The 14,785-nt window shown below is 46.7% G+C and overlaps 1 long non-coding RNA gene across 1 annotated transcript in view; it reads left to right on the forward strand.

Moving 5' to 3' along the window:
• The first annotated feature begins 2,912 nt into the window (after window positions 1-2,912).
• LOC135235108 (uncharacterized) overlaps window positions 2,913-14,785 on the forward strand; it is a 53,677-nt gene continuing 41,804 nt past the window's right edge. The window contains exon 1 of the long non-coding RNA XR_010324280.1: window positions 2,913-3,374. This is a non-coding gene — a long non-coding RNA (uncharacterized LOC135235108). The remainder of the gene's footprint in view (window positions 3,375-14,785) is intronic.

Raw genomic sequence — 14,785 nt, forward strand, 5'->3', positions numbered from 1 at the left:
AACTTCTTCCAACTCTTTCTACTGCTTTTGCTCCAACGGTAAGGACTCTCGTGTGAGGCAGTGTTCTCCTGAAGTCCATCACCATTTCCGTTGTCTTTTCTGCATTCGAGTCTTAAAAAGTTTGCATCGCACCGCCGTTGGATCGGGTCGATTAGCAGTATGGAGCGTTTCATCAGAGCTGGAGGAGTCCACAGTCCCTGTGCCACGTGATTCCGTAAGAAAGGTCACCCCACAGCATTAGCTCCAATTAAGCATTTGATACCTACCGAAGCCTCCAGGACCTGGGATTGCAGCACTCCTGGAAAGCGTCTGCGTGATGATGTAAGAGGATATAAAGACACACTCGCTGTATATTCATGTGTGGAACTGCACTTAAATGCTGTGAAATTAACACACTTATATCGACAGCCTCTGGAGACCTGAGACACAGGAAGCGCACAAACGTTCAAAAAAACTCAGACAGGTGGCAAACAGGAGAATGGACTGTATAAGCTCAATCTAAACTCAATCTAATCACAGAATTGTATATCTCTGGCCAACATAGAGCCATTATACAAATTGTAAATACATACGGATAGCCATCCATAATAAGCCAAAAAAACAAGATACTAGAATGCACACACTAAACCCCATTACACACTCCACCCACAAAACCTGGGTCTCAAAAAAAGTATTCTTATTCTTTTAGAAAATAGATTTATTTGTTTTTTTTTGGTTTTGTTTTTTTTAAATAAATGATCTAACATTAATGTCACAAACATTCCCTTTTCTTCTGAAATTGGCAGTGGAGCTGCTAAATATGTACTGCTTCCACCAGCATGCCGATTCAGCCAGCAGCAGTAATGACGTGTGAAGCACAGTGATCTGTCTCATGTCGCCTTGCTGAGCGGAAGATGACAGATTGCACCTGTAGCTACAGCACTCATTCCTTCTACGACTCTAGTGTTCACCAAGTATATTTTTGTAGCCACGCTGGTATTCTTTCTACTCCAGCTGAACCTGTTAAATGATTGATGTACGTTAAAATAAGCCACACGAAGTATGTTCTCGAATATTTACAAATGTCGCCAAATGTCTTTCATGATAGCTTACTTTGTATGCATATTATTATGCAAATACAAAAGTAATGCGTGCATTTAATTTGAAACAGAGGTCAGAACGATATAGGGATATCTGGAAAATTACATTCTTATAAACATAACACCAAGTTATTAGTTTACTATACACATATGTTTTGGAATATCTAAGCCTCGGTATCTGTAAATGTATTCAACCACCTAATATAATATATAATATTACAGTGATTACAATAATATTTAACATTTTTTAATATCATTGTAAAAATTCTGTAGATGACATGGATATTGACTGATTATCAGGCTTTTGCTGCCCCCACATGGTCAGGCTACGCAAGTACAATAAACAGTGCTACTAATAGTATTGAGATAGCGGGGAAGGCCTCTACAAAGTCATGGGGTGAAGGGATCCTATTTTAAAAAAATAATAATAATAACACAATTTAATTAATTCATTTTGGTAAAATATATTCTGTACAATAACTAGGTGTCTTAAAACCGTTTCTCTAGGCCCTTTTCTCACTTTGAGCACCAGCCCCCCAAAAGGTCTCTGCACGGGCCATTTCTCCCTTCCCAGCACCTGTCTGTGATTGGACCAGTTATGGAAAGCGGATAATTTTTTATGTGGCCATTTTGTCTGTTGCTGTTACACCTTACGCGTAGTTATGAGTGTGATTAAAAACTATTAAAGTCAACTTTGTTGTTTAGGTTTTAGCTGCCCCTAAGAAAATGAACCAACAGAATATGAATTGCAATGGTTAGGGAACTCCTCACTCAGAAATAAAATCATTAAAAAAAATTTGCACACATTCTGGCCACTTGGGGGTGCTATAGTCAAGGTTTCCGCTTTGAGATCCAGATAGTGAGGATTTCAGTACAGTGTCAATCAGGTCAACGTTAGGGGAAACGTGCAACAAACGCTGATCTCTTTATCATTGTTTAATCCCATTTTGATTATTAATTTATTTCAACAATGTTGCAGCATTAGGATAATGTAAGTGACACTTCACAAGCATTGTGATATTTGATCTAGCCATTTCTTATAAGCTGACAAATTTTGTGGGGGTGGTCAAAAATATTTTCAAGCACTGTTCAAGCAGAAAGTTTCACTACATGATGCTTAGGAGTGTGATAGAGCCATGCTCAGACTTGACTGTAACACTAGAAAACACTGGATTCCAGGATTTGACGAGTGGTGTATTTCCAAATATGGCGATTCACAAAATATTGTCATAGGAACAAGCCATTGCACTGACGCAGAGTGAATTCTGGGAGAGAAAAAATACATTGTTCCAAATATTGCGCAGATGTCTGTAACAACCTCCGTTGATGCAGAAAGATGCCTTTCTTCCAACTGACAAGTTTGTACAAAGCCCCTTTAAAGAATGACAGATAAGACTGTTAAACAATAGGCTGTGATTCATTTTAATCATAGTTAAAACCTTGCATTAAAATATATATTTATATATATTAATTCATTCGAAATTTCCACACTGTTGTGAACAATTGTCATGGTTATGTTAGCTATTGTTAATTATTATAATTAAACTTTTTTTATCACTTCCTATTATACTTATGGAAAAAACATAAAAATGCCTGCGGTGTGTTTAGTTATACGCACTGAGTGCATGACAGCGTGTGAACATGGCTGCCAATCTGTGCTTAATTAGTGGTAATTGGTGTGTATTACTGGGGCGGGGCAAATTGATAATTGAATGACCAGAGCGGGGGCTCAATCGATCTCTTGCTGAGGAATGCTCTATCTACGGCCTTGGACTTCGGCAAGTGCAACCAGTGCACGCCATTACCCAGAGTGCATTGCGACGGTAACAACAATGGCGCCCTACGAGTTAAAATAGCTAAAATCTCCCATTTGGTTTTAAAGACACACATATATATAATTGAGCGCATTTACAACATATTAAGGCCTACATGTCTTAACAGGCAGGGTTCCCTTTAAACTTGAAGGACGTTTTAAAATGTGGACGTTACGTTACACCCGCTGAGTACCAGATGGAGACATTTACCAATTAGGACCGCAGCTTGGGCCAGTGACGTATACATTAGTTCATCTGCTTGCCGAACTGAAGCATGATCAGCGTCGGAGCTGAATGTGGACTTGCTTGACACAAACTAGCAGCTAGAATGTAAAAAAACGCATTGGCCTACCAAAATGTACAGGCAAGACAACCACAGCGTGCATAGTCGCATACAAGCAAAGGATCCCTTCATCACCATAATGGACACACCTGAAGCAATTGCACCTGGTTTGTTCAGAGGATCTCCCGAATTTATGAGGTAATTACAGCGATAACCTTTGATGGACCGCTCACTAAACCGATACGCACTATCGTTTAGTCAGCTAGATGACAGAATACAGAGAACTATGTGCAAAACGACAGCGACTATTTTGAGGGTGTATAACAGGAACAAATGGCGCTGGATGACCATGCACAATTTAAAAGGTCACCATGTGGCCTACTGTCATTTGCAGTGCACAGGGTATTTCATGTACACGTTTTTATGAGTGCATTCTTCTCCTTATTCTTACATGCCCCCATTCAGACCACTGTCCCGTCCCGTGTTTGCCATGTCAACGATCTCAATCCTCCCCCCCTCCTCCCTTCGCAAACTCATTCTCAATTCAAAAACCTCAATTGCAAATTGTCCATCACTCGCCATACCCAAACCACCCCCACTGCACGGTCGCTATCTGATGTCCCCTGGTTTATAAATCAAACTCCGCCTATGCACCAAATTACTTCGTAGCAGGAGTTATTAACCTCCTCCCGAGTACAGTAGCCCGTGTGTTAGATTACATTGTTAAAAAAAAATTCTTGAATGCGATATAAGAACACCGATCAACGGTGACAAGAAATTGTGCATGTCACTTTTACAGACTTGCAATCTGTTTCTGTCTCAAGTGTCATGTCCTCGGGGAAATCTGAAAAACGTTCGCAGGCACCGGTTAGACTATTGTATGAGACAGGTCATTCAGAATTCCTTATTTTTTTTACGTTGAAAAAAAAAAAAATCACGCATTTCTTAGCAGTCGCTTTCCTCCGCCTGTCCTTTGGTATTGACACAGATGTGTGTTCACCTTAGGCAGGTGAAACGAGTATCTTAAAATGCCTCTGCTTATTCCACGAAGTGTAATTAGCTTTTGCATTAAAGCTTATTAGAATTCGTTTTTATTTTTTATTTTTTATTCCTTTGTGTGGTTTTCTGTGTGTTTTATCTTTGCTGTGTGTGTGTGTGTGTGTGGTAGACAGCTGGTTTTATGATATTTTCAATTTTGTGTTTTATGTGCTGCTGGCGGCGTAACTGTATTAATCCTTGCAATGCCGCCTCCTAGTGGAAGGATACATGCCCAGATTGAGTTACAATAGATCCAGTAATGTTTTTTTTTTTTTGTAATCGGTATATATATTTTTTATAATACAGTTACAGTGTTCGGAATAATGGCTTGCCAGCAGGAAACAGCCTGCCCTCCTGGGACAAACTGTGGCAGTTAATATTGAGATAAAAACAGGCCAGTGGCCTTGGCTGTTTCTCTGTGACTTGGACGCAAGTTAATAAGTTTGTGCTAAGATCTTTTTTCACCTGCAATGCTATCAGTTAAAAATAACTCGGTTTCATTGTTAGCTGTGTACTGTCACTCTAATGGGAGTATTTGAGAGTGAAGGTAATTGATAACTTGTTGACCTAACTCTATCTCCCCCCTAAGTGCAGGTGTTGTGTTGTGGTTAGAGAAGAGTGGTGCGTTTCTTATTTTAGGCCACCTCTGTGATGTAGGGAATAGCTGATTGGTTCATTATCTTGTGTTGTTCAGAAACACAAGGTGATTAGAATCTTGTTTGTGAGACCTCTGAGAGTTGGTAATTTTTTATTTGGGGGAGAAGGTACGCACGCACACGCACACACACACACACACACACACACACACACACGCATACACACACACACACGCATCACAAATCTTACTCATGAAGCCCCTGAGTGAGACATGTTTTAACAAGTAAAATATGAACGCCATTTTGGTTTCTTCCTGCCAACAGCTGAAAGTGCTGGTCCATGGCCCAGGCTACAGGGCTTCGTGCTGGAGTAGTTCCCTTCCCATCATGCAAGAGTCTAGAAGAAGAGTAGATGCTCCTGCGGGCTCTTCTGTCTGAGGCTGCTGACAGGCGGGCTTTGGACCCCACGCCCTTCAGCAGTTTGGGGGTCCCCCTCCAACGACAGACAGCCGCACACCTGCTCGGGGTGGGGGGAGGGGGGTGTGATATGCTGTCGGGGGTGGGGGGTGGGGGTTACTTTCACTTAGGCTGTCTCTGCTGGTAAATTGGGGGCCGTGTGCGACGACTGGTGTGCATCGCTGGCGAGGGGGACTCCAGTGTTCAGTCTTCAGGGGGTGCTGGGGGGGGGGGCAGAGGGGGGTGGGGCGGGAGTGACAGGACCCGCTGCATTTTGTCAGATCCAGCGGGGACGGCTCGCCTTGGAAACGCGGCGCGCTGACTCTTCAATCTGCGCTTGCGTGAGGGGGGGAGGGGGGGCGCTCATGGGGAGAGACTCAAACACAGGTCCTCATCGGCACGCGATGGAGGCGGCGTGCCATAAATCTCTCGGGCGAGCGGTGACAGCCGATTCCCTCGCCCCGTCCGCCACCCTGATGGCGGCAGCTAAGCACCCAGCCAATAAAAGGATGGCTCTGAGCCTCTGACACCCCCCCGGCTCCAACCCCCTCCCCCCCTCCCCCGGTGCTGGGCAGAACGGTGCAGTAAAGCAGCGGCACGTTTTGAGTGGGGAGTCCCCTAACTTTGGGCTCACCCCCTAACTACTGGCCTTCTCTGTGCCTGTCACAAGCTGTTTAGCCATGAAATTTGTGTGTGTGTCCATGTGTGTCTTTGCCCAAGCATGCATGCATGCACACACACTCCTTTCAGTTTTTTGTAGAAAAAATGAACAATTACGTTTACAATTACATTGTCGCAAGCTTGCTGTTTAGCCATGCAATTTTGTGTGTGTACATGCTAGTATGTGTGCGTGTGTACGTATGTGTGTCTGTGCCCAGGCCTGCATGCACACACACAGCCCTTTCGGTTTTTTAATAGAAACAATACGCAGTTACGATTTTTTCGTTTCATAAGTTTAGTGCTGTGCAACTGCACAGGGGGATCTAAGTGCGTAGCGAAATGCATTATGAAAACAGGAAGTGCACCCAGAGGAATCCGTACGTATTAGGAAAGTGAGATAAAGTGGTTTGTCTCTGACAGGAATGAAGAAGTGGCCCAGGCTCTTACTGGAAGTGCCCCCCTCTGTTTCCCGTAAGCTTCGCTTCCACGTGTTACACAAACAAAACAAAAAAAGCGGGGGCGTCTTTTTTCGGCCCCCCCCCCCCCCTTTCCGGAAGTGCGTTTTGGTGTAAGTGAGAGTGAAAACATAACTGTCAACATCGCTGACTGGCTCCCCCTCTCCGCGAGCAAGGGTCCCTGGGTTCGAGAGAGGGGTTGTGGTTGCGCGGTCGGCTAACCCAGGGTTTTTTTTTTTTTCACAACCCTGGTCCTGGGGACCCACTGCCCTGCGTGTTTTAGATGTCTCCCTGCTCCAGCACACCTGATTCAAGTGAATGGGGGTCGTTATCAGGCTTCTGCAGAGCTTGATGGGGTGGTACTATGGCCTAGGTCAGAATAGCGTTCGCTGTGTGAACTAAACTGTGTTCTTGGCTAGAAATGGCTGTGCGAAGTGAGTATCGTACCTTACTGAACCTGTGTTTAGCAGTCGTCCGTGACCATGAAATGCACTTTTTGTACGTCGATTTGGATAAAAGCGTCCGCCAAATAAATGTAATGTAATGTAATGCCTGATAACGACCCATTCGTTTGAATCGGGTGTGTTGGAGCAGGGAGACATCTGAAACACGCAGGGCAGTGGGTCCCCAGGACCAGGGTTGAGAAACACTGGGTTAGCCTACGCTAGGCCGGTCTCCGTGCAGGCGGCTGGGCTGGTAGTGGAACCTCGCGGGTTTTGGCACGGACCAGGCGCCCCTTTTTGCCAGAGACCGGGCTTCATGGCGCATAAATATATTTGCAGGGTAACACGCCAATGAGGTGTTTTTTCCCTATATGGGCGTTGACCGATATAAATCAATCAATCGGGCGATCTGTTTGGCAAGAGGCCAGGCATCGTCACCGGCAGCCATGTAGATGCTGTCAGCTGCCCTAACCCTTTAAGGTATGAGGTCACAGATGTGCGATTAGAATGCACTTAAATTGAACATTCTAACGCTGATGTCACAATCGCTGCTCGTGACTGAAAGCAGTGGAGTTCTAGAACACTGGTTTAGAATTTTGAAAAAAAACATTTAAAAAATGATTATTTTTTTTAAAACTCCCACTGCTCTTCGAAGGGTTAAAGCAGTGGTGTCAAACTCGTGCCATGGAGGGCCGTGTGTATGCAGGTTTTCATTCCAGCCTCAGATCTTGATTTATATAATTAGTTAAATTATTTGCTGAATTAGGGATGCAGGTTTGTGCACAATGGTGACCCGACGTCTATGGTGACCCGCATTGTCTAAATAAAAATTTTCTTATATTCTGTGCTTCAATGCAGTTAAACGCATATGGCTGAATGAGTAATTGGACTCAATTAAGGCAGCATTAATTGGTTGGAATGAAAACCTGCATACACACGGCCCTCCATGGCACGAGTTTGACACCACTGGGTTAAAGGCTTGGCCTTTAGGGTATGGCCTGCAGGGGGCGCCATAAGACAATGCAAAGACTTGCCGAGTACGGCGCAGCATACGCCGACCGAGCTGCTGTGTAGCGTGCAGTCGCGTGGTCTCTCTCGCAAACTCGCTGACCCTTGGCCGGCGTTCACCCCCGGCCTGCCGCCTGCCCCTCCCTGGCAGCGCTCTCCGCCCCCGCTGACAGACGTGACGGAGTGGAAAAATATTTCCCGTTCGGCGGCGTTCCTCAGCGCCGCGCATTCCACCGACGCCTCATTCCTGTTTTTCGCGGAGATTTTAGATTCGGTCACATGCTTTCCTGAAAGTGGCTCGGCCGTCCCTGCTTTCTTGCCTGAAGGTTAGCTGCGAGTCGCAGCGCTTGCAGCAGGGGGCTGGCTAGGTGTTTATTTAGGATGTCGGGTGGGGTGGGGTGGGGAGGGGGGGGGGTCGCGCTCTGATGAGCGATGGGTCGCGGCTCAGGGATCCTGATCGTGCAGCAGCTCCTCGCTTATCCAGCGAGCTATTTCTCGCTGTCGCAATGGCAGAGGATGTGCAATTGGGCGATTGCACCACAACATCCCCCCCCACCCCACGGAAATGAAATAATTTCCTGAAACATCGACTCCCGGTACATTTCTCACACGGGCTCATGCGGTTGGTTGATCATTGTGTTCTGTACTTTGTACGCCTTCATTCCAGGAATCATTGTGCCATATCTGAGACCGGTTACCTCACTGGAGGCAGAGGAATTTCTCTTCTGTTGTAAGAGAATTCTTAATGTTTGTTGGTAGTACACACAGACGCCGCCATTTGTACCTGTGTGTGTACCTGTGTCTGTTCAGTTAACGAACCAAAGTGTATCCGTATCTGCAAGATCGGGGGGCAGACAAACCTTCGACCGGGGGAGGGGTCTTAGAATGGCATTGTCGTAGAATGAGTCATAACTCAGGAGTGTGCAGTCCACTTTAAATGGAGACTACGCACCGACTGGAGTAAAAGGCCATTTAGAACATTCCTGGATATTTCCGTTTATGTTTCCACGTGCAACACAGGAGCCTCTGAGATCTATCTGCGTATGTTTCCACCACCTATTGCTGAGCATCGAGCTGAGAGGGCCTATGGCTCACTGAAGGCCATTGAATGAATGTGTATTCTGTGTGTGTGTGTGTGTGTGTGTGTGCGCATGTATGTGCACAGGCAGCCATCTGTTATGAATGTACTCGTACAGTGCATTCATGCACAGCTGGGATGGACTGCTAGGGCGGTCCTTGCATCGAAACTCACTGTCAAAAGCCCAGATCCAATCAATCAAATGGAAAATTCACCACTGGCCAGACGCTCTCAGCGGTGTCTATGTATCATGTATCTGTCTGAAATTTTAAAACACTTCTGCGAGATCTATTCACAATTCAGGCGGTGGCAACTCTGAATTCCAGTCCTGTCAGATATCAAGTATCTCATTTTAACAGTCAAAGTTGGGTATTAGTGAGTGTCCAGCAAAAACATTGACCTAGCTATCAATCAGAATTCTGACAGTTTGAACTTGAGCCAACTGTCAAAAATGGGCTTGTAAAATCATGAGAGTCATTGAAAACTTCCACGCTGGCCTGTGCTCCAGAACCAGATTACTTTTCATTTATAAAAGCTCAGGGTATTGAATGAATGAATAAATGAAAGAAAACTTAAATTCAAAATGCAATAACGACCCTGTGACGTAGTGTGGCCCCTCTGGGCCCTGACATTCTGAATGGCTTTGTGCGCTAGTGTCTCTTCCAGGAGCCGCCATGACCCCATTACCTCAGACGTCTCTTACATCAAGGCTTGTGATGCTGTCTAGACCGGGGGACGTTTGTCAGGTTCGTTGTATCATTCATATGCAACAGACACCCTGAAAGCAGTTTGTTTGAAGCCAGAATGCCCGACTGAAGGACAGTGTGGGGTCATGGTTTCATTCATACAGTAACTTTGCTTGTTTTTTGCTTGGCAGCTACGAAGAGATGTTCGCAGACTTTGCTGTTAAGAATTTTACCTTTTGTGTTTTCCCCTAAGAATTTTAAGCTTTCAAAAGCGGCCTGAGAGGAAAGCCAATTCAAGTTTGTCCTTCAAGCTGTTTTTTCCACTTGCATTTAGTTTTGATTGAATATAAACAAAGATGCACCATTTTGAAAGTGTTAGGCCTTCGTCAAAAGGCTTTCTGTATCGAAGTCTCAGTGTGATATCCTTGGGTTCTGAAAGGAGGCCAGGTTGACAGGTGGAGGTGAGCTCGAAGGCCGTTTTCCTCTGTGCGTAAGCCTCGATCTATTGCCTCAATCAAATCCGGCACTTGCTCCTTGAAGGATATAATCACACAGAGCCGTCGGTGCGAATTGGCTCGTGTTCAGCGGATCAAAGTAAGCCCGGTCCGCGCGTATGCGCGCATCCGCCCCCCCCCCACTCCCTGCCCCCCTCCCTCGGTAACGTTAAAGTTAATGTTCTTCGCGCGCTAATTCTGCCTCGGCTCGCGTAGACCGCGTCGCGCACCGACGGGTTTTAGGGCTTCCGTTCGGCCGCGTCGGTCGCGAGGCGGAGAGGGGAACAGTTAAATGAGGCTACCGCTGCGACATCAGACTGTAGTAAATGGTTTCCAAGGTAACGGTGGAGTTTTTTTTTTTTTTTTTTTTTTTTTTTTGGCCGGCTGCCAGCCAGCCCGGCCCTGCAGTAGCCGGTGCCGCCGCGGGAGAAAGCCGGCCGGCCTAAAATGCGTCCGCGCCTCTCTGCCGAAACTCAGCGCCGCAAACTCGATTGCGTAAAAAATAAGTAAATAAATAAATAATCTCTCTCGAGCACGACTCGGAAATGCGTCTCTCTTAGCAATGCGAGTCGTGAGCCGTCTCGGATTTGCTCTGTGCGCGTAGGCAAGTGTGGGGTCCCAAGACGGTGAGGTGTGGGCGGGAGTGTGGGAGTGCTACGGAAAGGGGGGGGGGCGGGGGCGGGGGCGGGGGCGGGGGTGGCTTGCAGACTGCTGGGCTTGGTGCTTCAATGCCAGGGTTTTCCGGATAAATCTGGAGCCCCTCGGTGTCCTCAATATTCTCCCCATTCATAAAAAAAGATTCTTCGCCATGGTAACCACACACACACACTTTGAATCTGTGCTCATTGAAATTAACTGATCTAAGAACGCTGTTTGTTTTGTTAAAGGGAACCTGTCAAAAAAATTTTTTTTAGAGCTTCACACTGTTTAAAAAAAGAAGTAAAACCTCCATTAGATTCAAACATTTTATTTTTTGTAAGTCCTGTTTCAGTTCCTTGTTAATTTATGACATGATAACAAGCACGCGAGTGGTAAATTATTTTCTTTTTGACTTGCGGTAGGAGGGGTTGGGTTGGGACATTACATTCTATAAGCATGAAATGAGCTTCTGTAAGCTCTGTATCTCTTACAGTGGGAGCAGGAGAAGACGCGCATCAGGGGTCCCAGAATTCACCAGAGGCTGTAGACCATGACATCACCCCAGAACAATGCCCACCCCTACAGTGTAGGCCCTACAGTACAGAGTCTGTCTCTCTATGGTTTCCCTGCAGCATTATTTAACCGGTGGCTGCAGTTTGCCACACCGCCCATAGGTGGGGCTGCAGAGCGAGCCCCGCCTCCTCGAGCAGTCAGCTGACTGGCCTCTGAGGGCACACGGCACCCCTGAGAACCTTTCCCAGCACCGTTCTGACACAATTCACTTTCCATAGATTAGTCATACAGTGTGTGTGAAGAAAGTGGCCACTGCCTGCCTATTCTTCCGAGTATAAATGAGGTTGTGTGTAGGGTGGGGTGGGGTGAGGTAGGGTAGTGGTGGTGGGGGGGTCAGTGTGAAGGTTCTCCTTTTTTAGCAAGAGAAAAATCCTCTGCAGGAGGCGACATTTCTTAGGCAGCCGACATTTCATTAATGCTTTGAGAATGCAAAATACCTTCAGAAAATTTTAAATATATTTTTTATTTTTTTCCCTTAAAACCCCCCCCCCCCGGCTGCTCCTCTTCGCTCAGGGCCAGAGCGTCTTGTTCCCTCTCTCCACGCCTCACTCGGTACAGCAGCAGCAGGGACTGTGCGTTCCCCCCCCCTCAGGGGCAGGGTGGGGGCGCGGGCTGTGGGGGGAGGGGGGGGTTGCCTGTCAGCCCTGTAGCGCTGTAGCACTGTAGAAAGGGCAGGAGCAGGGAGCGGAACCGGGAGCGGGGAGCTCAGAAATGCGTGACCGCTCCCGCCGGTGTGTGGCTCCTCCCCCTGATGTGAGGGGGGCCACTCTCCCCCCGGCGTGTGGTCCTCCCTGGTCGTGGCCTCCGGCCTGTGCTCCTCCCCCCTGCCAGCTATACTGCTGAAACGCGGCCTTTTCACCCAGCCTTCATTACAGGCCCTGGCATCCCCATAGCTCACGTTTCCCTCCAAAATAATTGGAATGCATTTTCTGTGCACATAAATGGCATTCAAAATGCCAGTGTATAAGCAAATGGATGCATAGTACAGTCTTAATGAGGACTGAGATGTATTAGAAATATTTTAATATAACAGAGGAGCCAGGTTTTATTTTTTTTTACGATTTAAGGAATATATTGTTAAATCTGAATGATTACTGGTTTTTATATTGACTATGCTATCATTTGTACAATGCAGAAATCTTGCCTGAATGTTCAAAATTTCATTTGTGGAGACAAATGTCCATCACCCATTCAGGCTCACTATAAACCAGCGTGTGTCCCAGCATGCATCTGGCAGCTCGGCCTAACCCCAATTCCCCGCCCCACCCCCGCCCCCGCCCCACTTCGGGAGCTCCTCCGTCAGCAGTAATCGTTTCTGACTGCCGTTCCTCTCAATGAGTCTAAACGTGGGGCCCTCCGGGGGTCCCCCCCCCGGCCAATGGGGCCATGGGAAGAGATCTCGTAACCCAGACCCACCCCCCCTCTGCCTGGCCCCCCCACCCCACCCCCGCCTTTCATCTCCTCCGAGCCTCTGGAATCCCGGGCGCGGAATGCTGTCGTCCGCGGAGTTCCGCCCTCCCCTCAGGCATTCCGTCGGGGCATTGTGGGTGGGATTCAATGGGGGTCAGAGCCAAGGAAGTGAACTAGGAAGTTTTCACAAGAGTTTAGGGCTCCTATTTACGATTGGCTCTTTAAAACCACTCAAAGGGGGCCCTCTCCCCTGCCAGTGCGGATCCGTTTCAGCGCGCCAAAGTCTCTGACACTCTTTTAAAAGCACATAAAAGGGAAATGGAGGGCTTTTGTCCAACGTCGAAATACCAGGCCTATCTCCGCCGATGGAAAGCTATAGATCAATTGGAAACTGTTATACAAACTGCTTAAAAAAAAAATAAATAAAAAAAAAGTTCAAACACCAGTTTTGGTTTTTTTATTATATGAAGGTAATACAAATAAATAAATACATTCCCAGGATGAATTGAATAAGGTTATTTATTTGTTTATTTATTTTATTTATTTATTTATTTATTTATTCACTTGGATGCTGGCCTCGCTCCCCTGGTTGTTCGGACAGCGGAAGCCGCGTTGCCGTGGGGATTTCGATCCGGCCGGAACAGAGCCGGACTTCGGTGGCGTCGGCGCTGGCACCGTTCCGCCGGTCAGGGTTCCGGAACGCGAGTCGCGACCAGGGGGGGGGCGTGGTGCGGCGCGAGGAGAGAGTGTGAGTGTGTGTGTGTTTGTGTGTGTGTATGAGAGAGAGAGTGTGTGTGTGTGTGTGTGTGAGAGGGAGAGTGTGGAGTGTGAGTGTGTATGTTTGTGCGTGAATGTGTGTGTGTATGAGAGAGAGTGTGAGAGAGAGAGAGTGTGTGTGTGTGTGTGTGTGTGTGTGTGCGAGTGCGAGTGCGAGTGCGAGTGAGTGTGTGAGAGAGTGAGCATGAGTGTGAGTGAGAGTGAGTGAGACTGTGTGTGTGTGTGTGTGTGTGTGAGAGAGAGTGTGAGTGTGTATGTTTGTGCGTGAATGTGTGTGTGTATGAGAGAGAGTGTGAGAGAGAGAGAGTGTGTGTGTGTGTGTGTGTGTGTGTGTGTGTGTGTGTGTGTGTGTGTGTGTGTGTGTGTGTGTGTGTGTGTGTGTGTGTGTGTGCGAGTGCGAGTGCGAGTGCGAGTGCGTGAGCATGAGTGTGTGTGAGAGTGAGTGAGAGTGAGTGAGACTGTGTGTGTGTGAGAGAGAGTGTGAGTGTGTGTGAGTGCGCCACAGCACTATTCACACAGAACCATTGTGGTGTTTCCAGACCCAAGCGAGTTCCCACAGACACCGAGAGATCAGGAGAGCAAAGAGGGGCGGAGCTAGCTGACATCAAAGGCAAATTGGACTCTAAATGCTAACCTGCTAGCCTTTTTTTATTTATTTATTTTTTAACAGACATTGGGCAATGTGGGCAAATATCAACATGCCGTTTTATCAAATACACACATTTAAAATGAAATGAAATTCCAGGAAACCTTTGCCAGGTTGCCAGGTTTTTTTTTTTGTAATTATAATGTACAATTTTGTCATTTTTAAATTTAAATTGGAATTGGAATAACCTGCAGTGATTGGCCCCCTGCTCATAATACATACTGTAATGAATACAGTACGGTAGCATCTTGTGTTCTATGCACTATGTAGTGTTATTTCAGCTGGTTAACTGATGTTTTTGATGTGTGTGTCCTGGCCACTAGGGATTATTATTAATAATAATATTAATAATGAATAATATTTATTAGCAGTGGACTGTGAACATTTTCCTCTCATCCCCCCCCCCCCCCTCTTTCACAAGCCCTGCTTGCTGGAAAACAAGGCTGTTCTCTTTCTTCTAAAAACAACAGTCTTATCAGATCCTGTCCAGCGCTGCAGAGGAGAAAAATAAGGGGACAAATTGAATGAGCAGCACAAAATGAGCAGATCGCTCCTCTTAGGTTTTCCTAGAAATAGCGAGGAGCCCGGTTGAAAATAGACTCATACCCCCCACCCCCCGATGCTTTGCGCCCCCGCCCTCCCCCTTTGCT

The sequence above is a fragment of the Anguilla rostrata genome, chromosome 11, assembly GCF_018555375.3.
Source record: "Anguilla rostrata isolate EN2019 chromosome 11, ASM1855537v3, whole genome shotgun sequence".
Lineage (NCBI taxonomy): Eukaryota > Metazoa > Chordata > Actinopteri > Anguilliformes > Anguillidae > Anguilla > Anguilla rostrata.